Source organism: Motacilla alba, chromosome 2 (assembly GCF_015832195.1).
Source record: "Motacilla alba alba isolate MOTALB_02 chromosome 2, Motacilla_alba_V1.0_pri, whole genome shotgun sequence".
In the NCBI taxonomy this organism is placed as follows: Eukaryota; Metazoa; Chordata; class Aves; order Passeriformes; family Motacillidae; genus Motacilla; species Motacilla alba.
Window position 1 is genome coordinate 144,861,752 of NC_052017.1, and position 21,638 is coordinate 144,883,389.

General features: G+C 38.8%; 1 long non-coding RNA gene across 3 annotated transcripts in view; it reads right to left on the reverse strand.

Moving 5' to 3' along the window:
- The window catches only part of LOC119698353, a 34,864-nt gene extending 18,296 nt beyond the window's left edge, over positions 1-16,568 (reverse strand). For 2 of the 3 annotated variants that reach the window (XR_005256136.1, XR_005256134.1), the window contains exons 1-3: positions 16,378-16,568; positions 12,851-12,951; positions 3,107-3,138 (exon numbers count right to left, since the gene is read on the reverse strand). This is a non-coding gene — a long non-coding RNA (uncharacterized LOC119698353). Of the gene's footprint in view, positions 1-3,106; positions 3,139-7,701; positions 7,754-12,850; positions 12,952-16,377 lie in introns of all 3 variants that reach the window. The other variant, XR_005256135.1, reaches the window with a different exon arrangement.
- Positions 16,569-21,638: the final 5,070 nt, after the last annotated feature.

Consider the following 21,638-nt stretch of genomic DNA (forward strand, 5'->3'; position numbering starts at 1 on the left):
ACCGTTTTTTTTTCTTCTCCCTGGAACATCTGCAATAGTTTCTGAAGTTGATGACCTTTTGATGCTTATCATATCCTCACAGCTCACACATAGAAATGGTTGCTTGAACTCTCCAAATGAAAGTGCAAACTGAACCAGACTCATAGAAATCAGCAGCCATTGTTCCAGTCTAAGACACCTCTGCAAAGAAGAGAATGGATTTGTTTTACTTTGCTTTTGAGAAGAGTAGGAACCCCACATATTCAGCTTCTATGTCTTGGTGGGCACAGTAATGAAGAGGTGAACAGTGCTAAAAACTGCTGTTGTAGAAGTCGGAGAGTATGTGACTACATCATAGGTTCTGTGATAACAATTCACACATTTCCTGGAAAAACTTGATTCTTTCTTTATCTGATTGCACATGACAACTGGAAAGCATAAATGTAATAGACTCTGGAAATCTATAAGATCACAAAATACTAATTAAAAGCAGAGATGTGAATCTTCAGAGAATTTGTAAATTTCACCAGTATAGAGAAATAGAATTTTAGAATTCTTTGGTTTGAAAATACATCTAAAGACCATAAAGTCCAACTCTCAATCCAGCACTGCCAAGTCCACCATGAAACCATATCCCTACATACCACATATTTTAAATATCTGCAGAGATGGTGACTCAACCAAAAGTCTGGGCAACCTGTTCCAGTGCTTGACAACCCTTTAGGTGAAGAAATTTTCCCTAATATCCGATCTAAACCTCCCTGGTGTAACTTGAGGCCATTTGCTCTTGTCCTTCACTTTTTGCCTGGGAGAGGAAACTGCCCCCACCAGGATACAACCTCCAGGTAGCTGTAGTGAGCAATAAGGTCATCCCTGACCCTCCTTTTCTCCAGGTTACACATCTCTTTCAGCTGCTCCTCATTAGATTTGTGCTCCAGACCCTTCACCCAGCTCTGTTGCCCTTCCCTGGGTATGCCAGTGCCCAGCACAGAGGGACAATCACCACCCTGGTACTGCTGGCCACACTGGTGCTGACACAGAAGGCCAGGAGACCACTGGCCTTCTTGCCCACCTGGGCACCCTCTGGTTCCTGATTTCCACTGGGCGCTTTCCAGCCACTCTGCCCCCAGCCTGGAGCACTGCAGGGGCTTGTTGGGACATGAGGGCAGGAGGAATGTATCCATGGAGTTACACTCATTTGCATCAGTTGATGATCTCCCTGATGAAGCCTAGTAACCTTTCACCAGTGGTAGACAAAAATGGTGCTAAATGTAACTACAAAATACAGATTGGTTACCTTATATTTAAAGATAATTTGAAAAGACTGTTGCAATTGCAACTGCCATCATTGCCTCATGTTCTCCTTTCCAAACCCATCTGCTCTTCGCTACCTTATAACCCTTAAACCCCTATAACTCAACTGGAAATCTTGCCTTGCAGGGCTCCTATTTCTACCTACATGGATATTTTCAGGCATGTTTCAAAGCAAAGTAAGATGATGTAGTGATCCATCATTGTAAATCCTAGCTAATATTAGCACCACTATTAGAGAATGTTCCTAATTAAGAGGGAAAACTAATCATTTGAATAAGTCACAGAAGACAAAAAGAGGAAGAGATAGAGAGAAAAATCTAGTTGCACTTAGAAACTACTTGTACTTTCTAAAGAAAACAAGAAAGCAGTAACAATTTGAGGCCAGTTGAGACTAAAAGTGAGGACTCTCCTTTCTATCTTGCAACTGATACCAGGCTTTAAAAATAACTGTGATGATACAGTACTAAAACCTCTGTCTGCAAAAAAAAAACCTCAAAGAAACATAAGGAGCTTGTACTAATATGCAGCAGATTCTCAGAAAGCTGATTTTTTTTTTTCAGAAATACTGAGAAAGCTCCCTGTTTAAAAAGTAATTCTGGGATGAAGGTGTGTTTGTACAAAGGAGTTTGGCATGAGAAAGATGCATCTAACTGAGCTGAAGTTTTGCATAAAGCAGGAGAAGCAAGGTGTTCCTCCCAAGAGCTCACTGAAATGGAGGCTGATGGCAAACAACAATCATATTTGTTATTTCCTCTCTTAACATTGGAAACTCAGTAAATAACAGAAGCCATGCTGTATTGGACCCCATTTGCCACTATTTTGCTTGAAAAGACAGCAGAAGATAGTTATTTATTTCAAATATTTTCTATGTTTCTTTTGAGGCAGAAACTTCATTATCATGACTATGAATGTGTTTACTTATTCAGATACCATTTATAATGAATCAAAGATAACTTTTCCCCTTTGTGACCACATGAACACTGAAACAGTCAATGCTACAATGATTGAGGTCCCATAACCTGTTTTATGTCTGACTTAGTGATTGACACTCTCCAGCTGTCTGGAAAATTATTTTTTCACTTGAGAAAAGATAATGAATAGATTTAAAATAATAATAATCAGGTTTTCCTATGGCAGATTTTGACCTTTTGATGACAACTTGAAAACACTTTGACCCTGAAATGTCACACTGGTGTACTCCTGGTTCATCCAGGAATCTCAGTTTATAAAGAGAAAAGGGGTATGAGAATTCATAGAGTCAAAGAATTCAGAATTCATGAGTCAAAGACACAGCCAAGCAGCCAGCCATGTGTCAGCTGAAGTTGGAAACATAAAATAATTTGAGTCTGAGCTTCCCCAGGAGACATTTTCACATTTTCATGAACATTCCATTGAATGATAATTTTTTTTCCTTTGAAACTGTGAAACTGCCTCAGGAGATCTTTTTTTTTTTTTTTTTTTTTTTTTTTTTTTTTTGTGAATTGGGTGAATTGTTGCAGAGAGGCTATAGATATAAACACTCATCCACTGTAGAGCTCTTTGATTTTTCTCAGTGGAACTGGTCATTTAGACATGAAGTATATTTCCTTCCACTAGCCCTCTAAACCATCAATTAATTTTTCTTTTAAAAGCAAAGTTTTGTTTTGTGTTTTCTTTTGCTGCATCATATTTTATTGATCTAAAACACCCCTATTTTTTCTTACCTTTTCCAATTTTGATAGATTCCAAATACAAAAGGGATACCAGATCAGTTCTAAAAATAGTTTTTTGTATTAAAGTGTATTTTCATGGACTGTTTTTGGCTGGAAATTACCTGATGTTTTTCCTCCCAAGAGGCCTCTTCACCTGCATTGAGAAAAAAAAAAAAAAAACAAAAAGCTGGTGTTTCTGTGCAGTAAAGCTTCTTTCTCTGAAGTCACAGCTTTCTGTCTCAGAGCCTGAGGGTCCTGTGTTATGGCTGGACTTTGGGCCAAAGAGTTACTTCTGACATGGGGCATCAGGGCAGATTTGGTGGTGATTTTTGGAAAGCAAGAGGATAATGAATATTAGGCATTTTTAGTGCTGTGGAGTAATGAAATGAAACTAGAGAGTTAGAGGGAGAAAATCACTTTGTAGGCAGAACCTAGCTCTGGAAAATAAGGGCAAAACAATCTCTAGCCATTAAAATAGTTTCTTATGAGGCTTAAGTCTTCAGGAATTGGTGCTAAGTTGTATTCTTGGTTAGTAGTCAGCATTCATGTTTGATTAGAGCAGTGATTCAGGAGAATAAAAATTAAATTAATGCACCAGATCTCACATTTTAAATGCATCCAGATGCAGAGCTTTGGGAGGAGAAAGCTGGATTTCTTACATGGTGCCAAACAGGGAAACAGCAGCTGAATTCCTGTATGGATGTACCAACCCACTGGATATCACACCTCAGCACCCAGCTGGTGTGCAGGTTTGGCACATGGAACCATTTCTCTACCATCAAGATACAAAATGCAAAAAGAAATTTGCTTTTAAAGGAATCAGCTTTCCTTACGTGGAGATGTGACTCTTCCCCTGAGAGTGAAGGTGGTTGCTTTAGGGTGGGCACATCACGTGTGTGTGGCTGCAGTCAAGTGAAATGAATTTTACTTCTTGAGATTATGTAGCTTAGAACCCATAAAACACCACAGCAGAACATCTCAGACATTTTTTGTAGAGGCACACAGAAAAATGCTATTTCTTAATTTTCTTCCTTCTGTATGGTTTTGTGGCAGACTATCTTTCTAATCTATCAGTATTTATGAAATGCTGTTCTGTGTCCCAAGTAACTTAATTTCCTACAGAATGTATAAATTGGAGATTGCTCTTTCTGTATAAATAACACATGCAGGCATTATTATGTTATCAGAAAGAGCTCAAAGAAATTTACAGGACAGAGTTTTGAAAGCAAGGTAGAGAACATTAGTATATAGCTCACAAACACTTGAGGATTGAAAAGAATCTCTGCCTTAATTGCTTGAAAATAAATTTCCAATTAATTAAGGAAAAAAGAAGAAGAGCTAAATAAGGATTCTCAATTAATAATCCTGAAAACTGAAATTAAATCTCAGTCATTAAACTCATGTAATGTCTCTGCACCTAATTATGATTTGCCCAGAATTCCTCTTAAATTTATATTTCACATTATCTGAACTTAATGGCCCTTTTATAATTGGAGAAGATGTAAACTTAGCCTCAGCCCTGTGCATTGGAGCAGTCCTCAGTGAGGAAACTACAAATGCATGAGCAGTGTGAGTAATAAAGCAACACTGAGCTGAACAGAGTGAGGAGAATGTCAGCAGCTGGAAGACCACTAAAGGTGTAGTTGTGTTTATGGTCATGTAGTATGTACAGGACATCCTCTGTGGCTTCCTTTTCAAATACTGTCATTCATGATGGCTACAATGCCCTAAGGAAAAAGAAAAAAAAAAGAAAATAAAAAGGAAGGGGAAAGAGAAAAGGAAAGTTAAAAGAGAAAGAGGAGAAAGAGAAAGAGAAAGAGAAAGAGAAAGAGAAAGAGAAAGAGAAAGAGAAAGAGAGGAATGAAAAAGAATGAAAAAGGAATGAAAAAGAAAGGAAAAGGAAAAGAGAAGAAGAAAAAGAGAAAAAGAAAAAGAAAAAGAAAAAGAAAAAGAAAAAGAAAAAGAAAAAGAAAAAGAAAAAGAAAAAGAAAAAGAAAAAGAAAAAAAGAAAAGGAAAAAGAAAAGAAAAAAAAGAAAAAGAAAAAGAGAAAAAAGAAAAAGAACAAGATAAAGAAAAAAAGAAAAAGAAAAAGAAAAAGAAAAAGAAAAAGAAAAAGAAAAAGAAAAAGAAAAAGAAAAAGAAAAAGAAAAAGAAAAAGAAAAAGAAAAAGAAGAAAAAGAAAGAAAAGGAAAAACGAAAAATAATTTTTCTAAGACTTTTTTTTTCTGAACTAATTTTATTATTAAAAGAATAGCAGTCTTACTAATTTTCTCTAACTTTTCCAGACAATTTAATGAAGTAAGTGTATTACCCATGAAAATAGACCTAGAAGGGACTTGTATGTACGTATGCAGCATGCTGGGGACTGAAGTTCTGACCTGTATAAAGCTCATGTGCACAACTGTCAAGGCTTTATCACCTGACCAGCAGAGCTTTTGTATATTCCTGGTGTTTAAGGGGGACCAAATCAGGAGCTAAAGCCAGGACACAGCAATGATTTCATCTCTCATCTGCAAAATTAACTTGGAACTCTGTTCCTTCCTCAGCTCCTCAACATATACCTGGTAGGCATTTCATGCATGTCAGGCCCAGTAATATTAAATTTCATTCTCAAACTCATCCTTAAAAATTTATGTTGAACATCCTTCTGGATATATCCATTTACCAATAGAGATTTCTTTGCAAACTTGGGAAACTTGTCATTGGGCTGTATTAGCCTATTAAAAATTTAGAATTCCCCTGTGGATTAGGTAAATTCAGGGCCATGTTAATGCCTTGTGTGTCAGTTTAGGGTTCAATGAAAAGGGACATCAAGGGACAGAGAGAAAACCCTTCCATATCTAAAGGCAGCAAAACAAAGTGCACATGTGAAATCACAAAGGATTTTGTTTACTGTTGAGAGGTTCTAGCAGGATTTGTGGTGCCAACAAGACAGCTGGCTGTAGGATAAATGATACTAGAGAGACAGCTGTTTTGTGTGAGAAGAAGGAAAAATGGCAGCAAGATAACCACAATGAAAAAATACACAGCACAGGAAAGCAGAGCCTCAGCTAAGATTTTAAAGGAACAAAGTAAAGCAAAATTATATTTTCTTTTTGGTTCTGTTGTGGTTTATTGCCCTTGTGGTGGGACATGAATATCCTTAAAAGAGGTGAAAAGTAAGAGATAAAAAATATTGTTAGGATCTCCACAAGAGACAGTGAAAATACAATATATACCTATAGGAACAAGCACAGTAAGAGCTTGGTGAAGATGAAAGGGCAGGAATCGATGTCTACAGGGAACTTTTTTGTCCCATCACTGCTGGTGGAGGTTTCAGGCTTCAAATCACAGTGCTATTTGCCTTCAGGTCACCTGCTTGGAATATGAATGGGTCATCGAATCTGTTCCAGAGAGTTCCCAGCCTACATTTCATAAACCTTCTTTTCCAGCTCTGGGAGTATTAAATATGCCCTGGTATGTCTGACATCAAGCTAGAACAAAAAAACCAACCAACAAACAAACAAACAAACAACCCCCCCAAAACAACAACAACAACAACAACAACAACAACAACAACAACAACAACAACAACAACAACCACAACAAAAAAAACCAAACCAAAAACTAGAAAAAACAAAGGAAAGCACTCCACTACTCCCTTTTCTTCCTGATGCAAATGTCCATCATGTAAAATTTTGTTAATGATGGTAAATTCATATGAAATGATCAATGAGAACAGTTTGTCCTTTCCATATTTCTGAGTCTAAAGTTATTGCTACTTGTCCATTTCAGCTGGCTGCTGTTTAGAGCTAAAGCAAGAACTGGTACTAGTGGGGAACTGCAAGTAAGCTGAATATAAATGGAAAAGCAGCTTCTATCTCAACAGCATGGGAAGATGTCAAACCATTTTAATACATTATTCTGGACTCTGAATATGTTTCTCAAGTGCGAAGCAGTATTTTATGCTTGACAATAACAGAGGTTGCAAAAGGATTTGGGAGGCCTCTAATTAAATCTTTAATCAGCTGACAGAAGAATTTCATTAGCCAGTATTATTAACAGGGTTGATACAACTCCATGCCTTTGCCTGCATCCAGACAAAGTTATGTCTGTGTTACTACTTCTGCTTTTACTACTTGGAAAGGCTTAAAGCTGGCCTTTCCATGAGTTCCCTGTGGGTATTCTCACAAGTAGTGGACTTAACACAGTACTTGACACTGTACTACAGCCAATAAATCCAGCACAAGTTACTTCAGTGTTCAGTCGATTGTAATATTTTTGATTGAAGATGGGAAATTATATCCCTCAGGCTGAGGCATGGGTCTGGAATGACATTAGTGGCTCATCATTTTCTTACACCAATCAGGAAGGATGTAGGTGAGACTCACAGATTTGGGATGAAGATCTTTGTAAGATGTCAAGAGCTTCCCAGTAAATCAGTGGGTGGAGCTTGATGAAGCATGGGGATGGATGGATGGATGGATGGATGGCTGAAAAGCTTTTGTAGATGTGTGTGATCTTTTCTGCAGAACAGGACCCTTCCACAGAGCTCAATTCAATAAACAGAACATGCAGTTGGGGTTAATTATAGACTTGAAAGGTTTAGTTACAGCTTAAGCCTTTCCTTGCAGACAGAGTCTACCCATGGCTTTTTAATGCACTGTGGCCAGGGAAGAGAATAGGATGAGAGGATATATCAAAAGCAAATGATAATGTACAGTGTTAAATACTCACCAGAATCTTCATTCCAGAACTAAACCCCAGGCTCCTGGTTAAAGCCTTTGTCCTGATTAGAGCAAATTTTGGAATTTGTTTACGTTTTTGCATTTTCTAACCAAGGCATCTTTTATGGTTTAGGAGCAGAAGAGTTTTATCAGATGCCTGGCCTGATTCTACAACTTTCTCTAGATCTTCAAGGCAGTATAGAGGGACTGCACTCCTCGTGAAGGTGGTGCAGTTAAACTCTCAACATAAGACAGGATGAATTAGGGTCACAGTGAATTTGGTGGATCTCACAGCAAGGCTTTCTTTTGACTCTCAGCTGCCTGGCAGAAAGGCTTGCTGATGAAAGCAGAGGTCAGAACTTCACAGATGGATATCAGTGCAGATCAATTCTTCTTCTTTGAAACACTTATCTTGAAACACAAACAGAGTTTTTGAGTGTCATAAGATCAGCTTAACTACAGTCCATATAACCACAGGTGCAGTGTGCTGTGTTTCTCACCCTTTTTTCTCATTTCTTTAAATTCATGCAGTGTAGCAGAATATTTATCCTAAAGCAGTTGTAAGTTGTTTACTTCTAGATGTGGATTTCTGCAGTTTCTGGCTGTGTTTTAATTTGGAAACCATTTCTAATTGCATGCTTGCAGAGAAAATTCTTGATGAGTAATTTCTTTCTGTTTACCCAATATAATGCAGTATATTTATATATTGTGAAGCATAAGATAGCTGTCTGTGGTTTTCTCTAACTCCACTCAAGGAAAAAAAAACTCTCAGCAAAATGGGTATAATTTCCTGCCTTTTAAAATTTGTGTTGTTTGTATCTTTTTTTGTTGTTGTTGTTTTGTTTTGGTTTGGGTTGTTTTTTTTTTTTTTTTTTTTTTTTTTGTTGGTTGGTTGGTTGGTTGTTTTTTTCTGGTTTTTGGGTTTTGGTTTTGGTTTTGTTAGCTGGTGGAGCCCTGAGACCTGCTTTTGTAAGTGGGAAGTCTGGAGCATTGATCTTGGGGTACCTGGACAGGGAGAGGGGAAAATAGTAGATTTGAAAGATTGGATTGAACATGGGAAATATGCCATACAAAAAACTCAATTTCTGTTGCATAGTGCAAATTTCTGAACTGGGTTCACCCACTGTTTGCACAACTGAAGTTATGCATTGACACAAATTAGTGTTTTATACCCAGAGATTGACTTGCTGTGGTGAAGGAAGCCTGCTAAAATCCGTAAAAACACTAGAACCTGTAACAGGGTGCAGAGCTTTGTCTTTTTAACACTTTTGTGCTTTCCAGACTGACTACATATCAGCATCTTCTGTAAAAATAAAATCTATGTTCTCCTTAATTTGCCTCCTCCCTCCCAACAAAGGATGCCATATTTTCAGCTAGAGCCAGAGGAAAACTACACTCCCTTTCCCTTTCTAAAGCTTCTCATATAAACATAGAATTCGTTGGACTGGAAGGGACCTTAAAGATCATCTGGTTCAAAACCCCCTGCCTTGGGAAAGGACACCTTCCCCTAGACCAGGTTGCTCAGGATCCCATCCAACTTGGCCTTGAGCATTTACAGGAATGGAGCGGCCCAAACTTCTCTGAGCAGTGTGTGCCAGGGCCTCACAGTGAAGAATTCCTTCCTAATATCTAATCTAAAATTATTCTCTTTCAGTTTGAAGCCATTCTCCTTTGTTCTGTCACTACATTCTCTTGTAAATAGTCTCTCTCCAATCTCAAGGGACTGATTGCCGTTCTGGAAGTCTGACTGCAGCAAAGAGTTGAATCCCTAAATCTGTATCAGTATGTATGTTAGACATAGGGGAAGAGGAGGCTTCATTTTTTAATTTTTTTTTTTTTTCAGTGGCAGCATGTTTGTGACTCATGAATTTTGTTTGGTAGAATTGCTTTAATAATTTAACCTTGCCAAAAGTGGCTGCGCCTCTCAGTAGTTTTTCATTATGAAAGATCCTCTGTGTCACCCCTAGATAGTCTCAAGACAATAAAAATAAACTGATTATTACATATTTTTTGTCAAATGGAAGAAAAAATACCCAATGTGCTATAATAATAATGGCAATAATAAAAGATACTGACAATACTTAGAAATCAGCTGAGTAAGCCCATTGACTGCACTATTTTTGGGAGTGTATCTTCATGTCCCTTCTTGAAGACACTGTTGGAGTGTAATGTATTCTGCCTTCCAGATGACACACTACTTTTAACTTTCATGTACAATATAAGCTATTAACATCTCATGGCTTTTCAATTGGAAGTTGTTCTTTGATAAACTGACAGTGATATGAGCACTCCTGCAAGATATTATTTTTGGAACAATGGAGAGAGAATTGGAAATTCTACGATTAGTGACAAATTTTCAGTGGCAATCATTGTATATTGCCATCACTGAAATCAATAGCAGAATTCTAGAAATAATGTTCTACTCTGTGTGTGAAAAGAATGTGACCTATCATTAACACCTCCAGGCAAATAAGTGATGATTTAGGGCACTTAACAAAAGCTCATTTGTCTCTTAGGCTTTTGAAAATGAGGACAGGATCTGTAATAGCAACAGTGGGGAAATTTTTGAGCACATGAGAGATTTGAGATTGAAATTTCCTGTTGGAGTATTTTTTTACGGTAATGTTGCACTTAAGTTGTACTTTGAAGTTACATCAAGGGCATCCAGAGTGTGCAGATAACCAGTCTCTGTCAAGTCCTAATACTAAAAAATGAATCACAGAAATATGCTGCTACTTAGAACAGATGTTTTTATATTACCAGTATAAACTTATAGAATTAGAGCCACTCAAATTAATAAATGTCAATAAAAATGCCTTTGAGATCATGAACCTCAGCATAAAAATGAAATATACAGATAAACACTCTCTAGTTGTATTCTAGCCATTACTCACACTGTTAGAGTGTGGGCCAGTTAACATCCTTCCCTTCTGCTAAAAATGAATCCAGTGTCCAAAAAGGAGGAATGACAGATCCAAACATTTAGCCTATCCATTCCTTCCAAGTGGTCGATAAAGTTAATTTAGGAGATTTTGGTGACATAGACATCCAATACTTTACACCTTCTAACAAAAGGCAAAGTTCCATGTCAATATTCTGACCAGATAAATCTCTCCATGTTCCTTCCACCAGTCTCTAAAGAGGGAATGTCCTTGTCAACCAGGTGTCTCCATCTGTTTGGGATGTGTTCCAACAGCACTCTATTTCATGAATGCTTTTAAATTCTGCTGTGTGGATGTTCAGCACTACAGATATCCTGTCAATACTTCTGAATGAGTTTCTCTGTTTCAACTCCTCCATTTCATACCCATAAATTGTATCTCATATTATCCTATTTTTCTCTTACAAGAGGCTGGATAGAAGGTGTATCGAGCCATTGGGTAATTTCCAAGGTACATTAATCATCTTACCAGAGTGTAAGAACAAGCTCACAAGTGCCAATATTCAAAGCTAAGTGTTGTGCTTGGAGGTGTCCCAGTGCTCTTGAGGAAGGAAGGTCAAATAACATACAACAATGTAAATGACAATGCTTTCACTAAACAATTATTCTCCATAATGTTCCATAAAAGGAACACAGAAATAGACAGCCTGGGTCCAAAGATGATTTTTTGAATCAGAATGTGAGAAGCAGACAAACCAATCTCTTCAGCAAATTCAAGTGAAGTCCCTTTAGTGTTACCCTTCAAACACTAGCTTTTATAATAAATGGATTTGAAATCAGACTCAAGTCAGAGCTAAGGCTCTCTTCAGAGTCAAGAAAAGAAAGCTTCATCAGTTTGCACCAAATTCACAGTATGAAGCTTCTGGTGATCTCAGTGGTGGGGCATTTAAAATTCTTATATACTAAACCTGGAGCCACATTTTCCCTCTGTGATCTGGCTGCTCCAGCTTAACACCAGCAGCCTGTGCTCTGCCAGCACAGCTGCAGAGGAGTCCTTTCACTCTTGAGGTGCAAACCCCAATGTTAATCAGGACAGCATGGGATGCAAAACATCAGCTGCCCCCAGATCCTGCTCAGCAGTGGGAGAATTCCCTTCCTAAGGAAGCTTCTTTGGGCTGGGATGCAGGTAGGAGCCCAAACCCATCTCTCCTGATTCCTTCCCTGGGTTGAAAAATGCTTCAGATATCTCTGAAGTTCTCTTCTGGCCAGAATTTTCTCTCATCTAGGGCCCAGTGCAAGTTCTGCACAAAGAAACAGACGTTCTTTTTTTTCGCCTTCAGGCATATTTCAGTTTTTTTTCTTTTATTTTAAGGGCTCATCCATCAAAACACAGACAATCGTAGACGTGACTATCTTGGCAAGTCTGTGTGATCATTACAAAAGGGGAGTGGGAGATGATGATGACAGCTGTGTTTTTTGGAGAGAGAGACAGGAATTTTAGGTCTCATTTGATTCTTCACTTTTACTGGCTTTTGCAAATGGCAGGAAGATTGCAACATCTTCATTCCCAGAACAATATCAAATCTGTAAAGCCTCAAATTTCACAGAATTACTTTTAAATTCAGATATCATTCCCAGTCACTATACAAAGGATATTAATGCTGGGATTAAACTACAGAATGACATCAACCAAATTAATTTTCTCCCCTTGTATCCCCATGTTCACCATGTCCTGTATCTTGTCTGAAGTATGAATGAAAATTAATTTCCTATGGAGGGGGAATGGCTGCGAGAAATATTGAAGCAATTAATTACTGTAGATTTTGTTCTTCTTGACCAAGACATTTATATTTTCTTAACACTTAACTGATGCTGAGTTTTTAAGTAATGGAATAAGGAGAAGCTGAAGTGATATTATGTAGAATTGGATTACACTCCCCTTCTTCCTCCACATCGTCTGGGATGCTTGCTCACATTTTAAAAGGGAGTTTCACAAGGTTAAAACTTATGGAGTATAATATGTAGGTCCTTGAGAAATAGGTACTTTTTTTACTCAAATATCAATAAAAGATGGAGCATGCTGAAAACACCAAATGCATTTTAAAAATGCAATAAATAATGGTTGAAAATTATGATGGCTTTTAAATTATAGCCAAAAATATTAGATCTTCAAAGGGTCATCATGAACTTTCCTTTGTTACCAATTATGTACTGAAATGAGAATGTAAGGTTTCAATATATCCTTCCCAACACTGTCTGCACATTAAAGTAAACTCACCTTATGCAATTTTCTTTCACAGCTGATTTTTCCTTTTATCGCCATCAGAAGTGCAGTGTGCATACTCATGCTTGGATTTGTACATATCTGGATTTTTCATGCTGTAAAGAACAGCAACACTTCTGTTCATATTCAAGCATTACAAACCACTGTCATCAAGCAGCCCTCCACAGCCAGTGATGTTACAGCCCTTGGTTTAATACCTGACTGACCCTTCATGTTTGTGAAGCAGAAATCCATGGTCAAACTCATCCAAACATGGAGATCAGCAGCAACTCTCAGTGCCTCACTTCACAGGACACCATGGAATTTTCATAAAAGGACCATATCCTCTGCAGGGAGGATAAGCAAACCCACTGTCAGCTCTTTTCTCCCAGCAAGAAAGACTCCCAATTTAGAGCAGCTAATTAATGGTTAACTGCAGTCTGTAGAGCTGTGTATTTTGAGGATAATAAACCCTAAGCCTGGATAAATCTCTGTGGGAAGCATAAAAAGACCAGCTCTCATCTGTATCTTGCCACACAGGTATGAAACCCAGATCCGGGACTATTCACAACTTGTGGTCCTTTGTTGACCAGTTCTGAATCCACAGAACTGCTCCAGCACTGGTAGGGTCAGTCTGGCTGTGGTAACTGCTCAAGGCAGTGAAAAATCAAGTTTCAATCATACCTTTTGAGACACTTTCTAAGTTTCTAATCCCTGATTTTGCTAGCAGAAATTTCCTGGTGTTTCTGTTGACATGTACAGGCTGTAGCAAGATTGCAGAGTATTACAGAGCTTCCTTTGCAATTACATCAGTATTACTAACCATGGTCCACAGGCAGAAAGCTCAATATCAGCTGAGCAAAGCTACATTTTCAAAAAGGGTCCCAGGTCCAGGTTTTGAACACCCTGAGCAATATCCTGAAGTTCCCAAATCATGTTTAGAGCTAACATCACTCAGAAATGATCGACTGATTGATTGATGTGAAAAACTGGCACACATGTGACATGGCACAAAAATCAAAAGTTAGTTGCAAAATATCTACTCAGTAAAACCAGCTTTAAATTCAGATAAAAAAAGTGCTTGGAAGAGTTAAAATGCAAGGTTAATATGAGTGCTCATTGCCATGCTTAATGCACAGAGGGCTATTTCCAGTGGTGGTCTTTCCCTTCCCCAAAAGAATTATTGAAGGCGACATTCCAATCTGACAGATGTTTAATTACATGTGAAACTCTGCTGAAGTCAAAGGCAGATTGAGTGTTTCTGCAGATAAACAGAAATATACTGATTTAATTCTAACAGCAGCAGCAACATATTTCAATATCGGAAGCGTGCAAAGAGAATACCTAATAAAAAGTTAAGGATTTAGAAGAAACTTCACTGATAGGTTTATACACTATGATTTTTCCTTATGTCAATCATTTATAGAAATTGACGCTGGTCTTATAGATATCTGACATTTTATCTACATTTAGTGCAGGTCTTGCATTCAGTTTCTGTCTATGTAGTTTCAAGCCCAAGGTTCCCCTCTGAATTCTGGTGGTAAAATTCAAAGTAATTCCAATCTAACTTTCAAGGTGTCAGTTAAACTTAAAATGAAGTAATAATTTTTGTTTTGATAAGTTCAAAAATAAATGTTGTGACCAGCCTCACGCACTGTCTTCTCAGGTCTCTATTTCCACTGCTGCTAAAATGTCTCCTGTCTTGGTCTTGTCATACTTAGGTCTTGATCTCATTGCCTGGAGGTGAGATCTACTGCTGTGGTTTCCAAACCTCCACATGAGGCTGACAGGTATCACACAGGACCTTTGGCAGACCTGGGTGCTTTTGGAACAGGAGCAGGAAGTCTTTTCTAATGATGCCTGACTACCGGTTCAGATAATCAATTTTCACTCTTTGTGAAATGGGGCAGAATAAATAAACTCACCCACACATGTAAGATTCACGTCTGAGTTCTTAATTTTGGTTAAACCATGAGGGGTTTCTGCCTAGGCACTGCTGGTGAGACATTGGTGAAATCAAATCACCATAACCATCACTCAGAATTGATGCTTTGATCCAATAAAAATGAGAAAATTTTGCTGTTGAAGGCTCCTTTTCTCTGGACCATACTGTGATTTAACAGGTATGATATACAGAAGCTGAACCATTTATACCAGAGCAGAGAAATGATGTTACTGCTGCAAATATCTCATTAAACCATGCACGTACTCTGATGAAAAATAGCTTTTGCAAAATCACATACACAGGCCACTCTGTCAGGATCATGGATAATCCTTGGAACACTCAATAATCACTGGCAGGACTTTGCTTTATAATTTACAAATATCCCCATGGGAATTTTAGCTCTACTATGCAATGGCTCTACTTCAGGAAGGGTCACAAGGCATTTGTGACATTGCTCACAATCCTTCTCACCTCTTTGAATTAAAAAATGAACAAGCTGACAAAATAAACCAGATTCAAAGCCATAACTGTCACATGGGAACTTTCCTAAAATCTCCCCTCCCCTGGCCCACACCAGAGCTTGCCTAATGTCATTTTTGATATTTAAATGAAGTAGCAACAGCAAAAAAATATAAATATTGATAATTTTCTGTTTTCCAAGGAAACACCTGGAAGCAGATGTTATGTTCAGTCCCAAAAAGGTGTTTTCAACATTTCAGTGAAAACAAAGGAGAATCAGCAGATCTCCAGGCAATGCTACCCACAGGGGCCAGTTGTTTGTTTGATGTTGGTGTTATAAACATGCATTCACCTTTTTTTTTTTTTTTTTTTTTTTTTTTTTAATAGGCAATTACTTTTTAGTTTCAAGGGGAGCTTTGGTTTCATTTCCTTATTTGGTACATATGGAAGAGCTGCCTAAAGCACTAGGCAGGAACTTTTGACATTTCTATAAAAACCCAAGTGCAATCAATAGCTAGATATTGAGGTCAGAAAAGTAGCTACTGAAAAAGTTCAGTTAGTTACTGTAGTTTGCACAAAGAAACCACTTTTCATTTAAACCCACAGACTTACGATAGAAGCTAGTGAAGGGCTATAGGGATGACATGATGTCAAAATAAAAATAAATTGTCAGTATAAATCCACGGAGACACTGTCACAATATCAGCTTGAAACGAAATGACACCAATGCAAATTTTATAAGAAACAACTTTACGATGTCAAGACACTGGCAAATTGATGTCAGTTCAGGTCTGCAGGGAGACTGTTAGGATTAAAAAAGAAAAACCTAAACAAACTGAAAAGCATTCCCAGAGTAATGGCTATAATAGGCATTTCTAATTTTGTCAGTTGAAGTTATCTGTAGCAACACAAACATGCAGATACCATGCTTAAAATGTCAGCAAAAAAACCCCCAAAACCACACACAAAAAACCAAAAGAAAATATTGATAAAAACATAATACATGCTTGTTGCATTGTTTGTACAGTTAGGCACAGACATTTCCAGTTTAGACTGCTTCTATATTTAAATCCATAATCTCTGATGCTATTTCAGTTGTCTAATAAGAAGTCTGGAAGCTTCTCCATGCAATACAAACCTCCTGTAGCTTTTTACCCATGCAGTCTGCAACAGAATTTATGGTGAGTTGAACAGATCAAATAGACAGCAGGAGCAGAGCTTGGCTCTTCCAGTCTCTCATTATCAGGCTTTGCTGGATCTCCTTGTCATCGTTTCACATGTCCTGCAATTCAGTATATCCTGGTAAATCTGAGCCTAAACCCACTAGTGGCCAAGAAGGCCCAGAAACACAAACAGATTTATTTTGAAAGTCTTACAGGATTTTCTAGGAGTGTTTTGAAGCACTGTTTTTGAGCAGTGGGATGTTGAGGGTAGTTGTGAGAACACTTAATGCCTGGCATCTCTTGAAGTAATTTACATTCAGGCAAAAGTGGGTGGAAATTCTGCCATGTGAAAGCGACATTTGCGAATGTGTAAATGACTGCACAGCGCCTTTGGAGCAGTCACAACCAGGGCCCTGCTCAGCACTGTGGTTCTGCCATGTGCAGCATTAACCTTTACCATGTTCTGCTTTCCCTGCACACAATAACAGCAGATCCTTGTCAGGGGGTGGTTGAACAAGATGGTGCATATGCTTCCAGGCTCCCAGTCCCAGATCTAAAATACATGGCATGTAGCACGGAACTATCTATACTCATTCCCTATTCTAAATTGATTTGAAATACTTTAGGGTGTACATCTGCCTCTGAAGACTTTTTGGCATAAATCCTGCATTTTAGGCCCTGGCTACTTTAAAATAGAAACTATTATGCCACTAGGACCAAAGTGGATCAGGTTCCAACTGCCTGAAGTTCTGATCGACCACAGGTGCTCTATTTATCATCAGCATGAGCTCTGTTGAAATCAAGTACATTCTGCAGCCCCATTTTGGTGTGTGTTCAGTCATACAAACCTAAATAATAACAAAATCCACAGGCAATAATAATAATGACACCTTTGAAATCATTAATTCCTGAGTTTGTGTTTAGAAGCTGTCTGAAAATATCACAGGGCCAGATTTCAACACCTTCCATGCTGGAGCCTATCTGCAGTGAAACCATTGACGTCAGTGGAACGATTCCAGATTTATAGCTGCCAAGTTATGCACATCTCTGTGTGTGTCACTGTATGTTAGTTATTTAATGCATTGATTTGCATACCATAAGCAATTTGCATAGAACCAAAATTTGCATAAGACAGCATGGAACCACACCAACATGCCTGAAGAGGTGAGGTGAGTAAAGCACCTGGAAACTGGGCGGAAGGTGTCAGTGGCTGTGTGCAGTGAGATGAGGGTCTGTAGCTGATTCGGGGGCTCCTGCCATGGCTGCATCAATTAAACTGTGAGATAATGAGCCTTTCACCTGCCATCCTTGTGCACAGAAGTTGTGCCTAAAGGTGCCACTGCATTTCCTACCCAGGGCACAGCTGCTGGGAGTGGGGACTGAAGGCAGGAGGAGAGGAGTCAGGAAGTAGGAGGGAAGCTGGCCATGTTTTCTGGTGAAAACATCACTCCAAAACATCACTTGGTAGCTAACACTTGCACTGCCAAGTTAAATTTGCAGCCAGATGAGAGCAGGCTCATGTGAAATACACATGTGAAAGATATAATGAAAAATACATGGACTTGCTAAGCTCACAGATGTACTCTAGGGTAAATGGAATGAGAATTTAGCTAAAATTGACATGAATCATTGACATAAAGGAAACTGTCATCAGGAAACTCTGGGGTTGTCAACAAAATTCTAGCTACTCCCTGCTCAAAGCACAAATCTTAGGTACTGATCCTTTGACCACTTTCTAAAAATTGCTAATCTAGTCTGGAGGAACGGTAAGAATTTTACTTTGAAGGGTTACCCAGAAACTCAGTTTCCATCATTAATATCCTTAGTCTTCCAGGATGAAAGTAATGTTTTCCTCCTCAGAAATCTCTCTGAGTTTAATTGCCAACTGGCATTTTACATGCATACACATCCACTCAACACCATCTGGGGTCCTTGAAGGGCAAACTGGGGAAAAGCGCAACCCTGCCAGGTTCTCTGGCTCCCTGGGTGCTCAATGCCTGCTAATGCCTACATTTTTAGCAAGAAATTCCTGCTTCTGTGCAAATCTAAACTGGTGGCTCTTAGCAGCTTGGATTCTACAGAACTTATCAGACCTATCCTTTGCTCTAAATGCCCTCAGTGGCTTTAAGGATGCTGATGGAGATGCAGCCCTGCAGCCACATTCATTTCAAGCCCCAGTTAAGGTAGCTGGTCGTTGTGAGAAACAGAAGAGCAGCCCTGGAATCATGCTTCAACCTTGAGAGATTCAATCCCAACTGCTTTCTTATACACTTTTGGTGTTGCTTTCTTTGCTGGCACCCAGAGAGATTTTTTTTTTTTTCCAGATGCTCTAATGTCAGGACTTAATCGGAATGCAGAGATGCTGCCTGTTTCAAGGGCTGACTAACCAGGCCATTTCTGTTAGGAGACCTGGGGTGTCTGCAGTACAACCTCTCAGAAAAATAAAACCTCACCCAAGGAAGTTAGCTTAGTGGTACTGGGGGATCCCAGCTTGCTTTTCCCTAAATACACAAAGTTTGTGTAATGAAAAGATGGTGTGTCCTTAGAGTCTGTCTTCCTTGGGGACCAAGATGTGGTCTTCATTCATTTTAACTAGAAATTAGTTCACTTGCAGCAAAAGCTAGGAAGGCAACAGTTTAATTTGCAGTTTTAACAAAAGTTAAGTGTTCATTCATGAAGCAGCCCAAGTGGCAGAGGTGCAGTCTCTCCATCTCTGCTGCAGGTCCCCTGCTCAGGTCAGACCTGTCTGCCATTGATTTAATGGGTTGAACTAAATTCAGTGGGCTCCAGATTTTAACTAGACTTTCTAGTCTTTGCTAGAAACATTTATTACCTTCATATATATTTTTGGCCTACTTTTAGACAATCTGCAGTTGTTTGGGGGGACAAAAAAGACACTTTTTCTAGCTGAAGGCAGAGTCTTTCAGAGCAACCCCCTTCCAGCAATGGTTAAAGGGGAAAATCCAGTTTTTGCAAACTGCTCCTGGAGCAATATGTTACCCATTATTATTATTCTTCATTATGAACAAACTGAGGTTATTTAGGCTTATAAAAAAAAGTGGAGCTCAGCTGTGGCTTTCAGTATCTGTCATGAGTGAATTGCTATGATGATGGACAGATTTCAAATGGTCATTTCTGTTTCTCCCACTGAGATCTAGATCAGTTAGTCAGCCTGTTAGTGATAATCATTCCTAAGCAAACAAACAAAGCCCACACACAATTTTTGCATCAGAACCCATATTTAACTTTAAAGTGGTAGTTGGCTGCAGTTTCTGCTCTTTCTCTTTTATTCTGCTTCTCTGTGTTTGTCTCCATCTATCGTGTGTTGTTGCATTTATTAAAGTTATTTTCTTATGAAAATGTTTCTAATCACAAAATAACTCCCAGTGTAGCAAGTTAAATTAAAGCCACTCACAATACTTCAGGTAGTATAGTGGTATTGGTTCTCATAAACCCTCTCTTTTTGGTTTGGTCACAGTTCTGCTCCAGGGCACCTGGAATACCATTTTAATAGTTCTAAAGATAAATAGAGCTCTGTCAATAAACTGAAAATTGCTGACCTTGTCTTGTTCATCAATTTAGGCATCGAAAAAATTCTGCCTCCTGGGACTGGCAGTGCTTTTCCATCTGAACTGAAAAATGCTAAGCCTGCCATATTTAATGACAGGCCCGGGAGGGTTAATGAAAGAGCAGAAGTGGCATTTCACCTTGACTTGCAGCTGCCCTATAACATTGCCTAAGGGTCCAGCTAAGTGTTAGCTCCATCTGAGCAGTACAAGGCAGGAGCACAGACCTACAGAGAATTCTAACAGGATATCCTCAATTGCCCTGCTTCTTGCCCTGCTTGCCTTTGTGTGTGTGTGTGAGAGTTTGTGTGAAACCTGTAACCAGTGAAGCCTCAGGGATTTCTGTCTTCTGTGGTAACAAAAGCTGTGGAAATGCTGAAAAACTGAGCAAGAGAGAAATGTTGCAATGAATGACTAAATCATTTTCTAGCTTATGCCTGGACTCCACCAGCATTTCAGAATTTGCTTGTGTTATTGATAGCTTCATTTTTATTAGCTAAACATTGATGATTAGTCCAGACTGGTAATTAGAAGCGATCCTTTTACACAGAGGCTTGGATTAAGAGCTTTTGTGATTTTGTGGACTCTAGATTGTGTGAATGTCAATTTGATCCTTTTAACATGTTTATGCTAAGTATCAATAGGCTCCTGGGAATCCTGGAAGTGCAGTGCTGAACCTCTCAGATGCTGAGCAACAGCTGGGGTGCCGCTGCCGTTTGAAAGACTTTCTTCTCTTCTCACTAATGGAGGATCAAAAGTCATCCCTTCAATTAAAAACTAAAGAAAGAATCTCATTCTTCGGCATTTTATGTCTAATTAAGGATTTTAGTGGGAAATGTACAGCAGTGCTCACTGATTAATTTATCAAACACGAAAATCCCCCTCTCCTCTACCAGTCCAATTAGCCAGGCATTTTATATGGCTGAGAGATTGAAACACTGTTACTACATGGAAACCAGAGGCTCTTTGCATTTGAAATTGTGTGGTAAAGAGACTGGAAAATTTCTTGTCTAATACCATGCATACTTAGGGCCTGATCCTGTGAATTATTGAAAATCCCTGCTAAAAAATGCATGGTCTTCTGAAGGTCCATTCCAGTATGATATTCAATATCCTGAACACACAGGAGCATCAGGGAAAAGCAGAGGATGCTGAATGCTTTGGAAAATAGAGCATTTACTGTATAAAATGCCCAAAGGGAAGCATAGCTGCTGCTCAGACCATCTCAAGCACTGTGGAGCATAATTCACATGTTAGCTGCTGCCTTCTTACCTTGTGCTGAGATCTCTGTGCATTTCAGAACCAGGGATTGATCTCTTCTTCCACAAGCCACCTGTCAGAAACAATGTGGAAATATATTATCAATCATTTGTCACTCCCCTCTAACACAAGGATCATGAATCACACTGTTTGTCAGCTCATGTCCCTTGCCTATATATCAGAAGGGAGTTATTATCCTCTCACTTTTCCTCTGCTGAGAGCAGGCGTGTGAGCCACAGCGTCCAGACCATTCTCCCTGTGGCATGAGTGTCTCCCAGGAATACACTAGGAAGCATATTTCCTTTCATGTGTTCTTTATTTGCTTATCCTCCCTCTCAGGGTAGTGTTTGGTGAATGGCTTTGTGTTGTGGTATTTTTTTTGTGGTTTTGTCTTTTTTTCCCCATTTTAT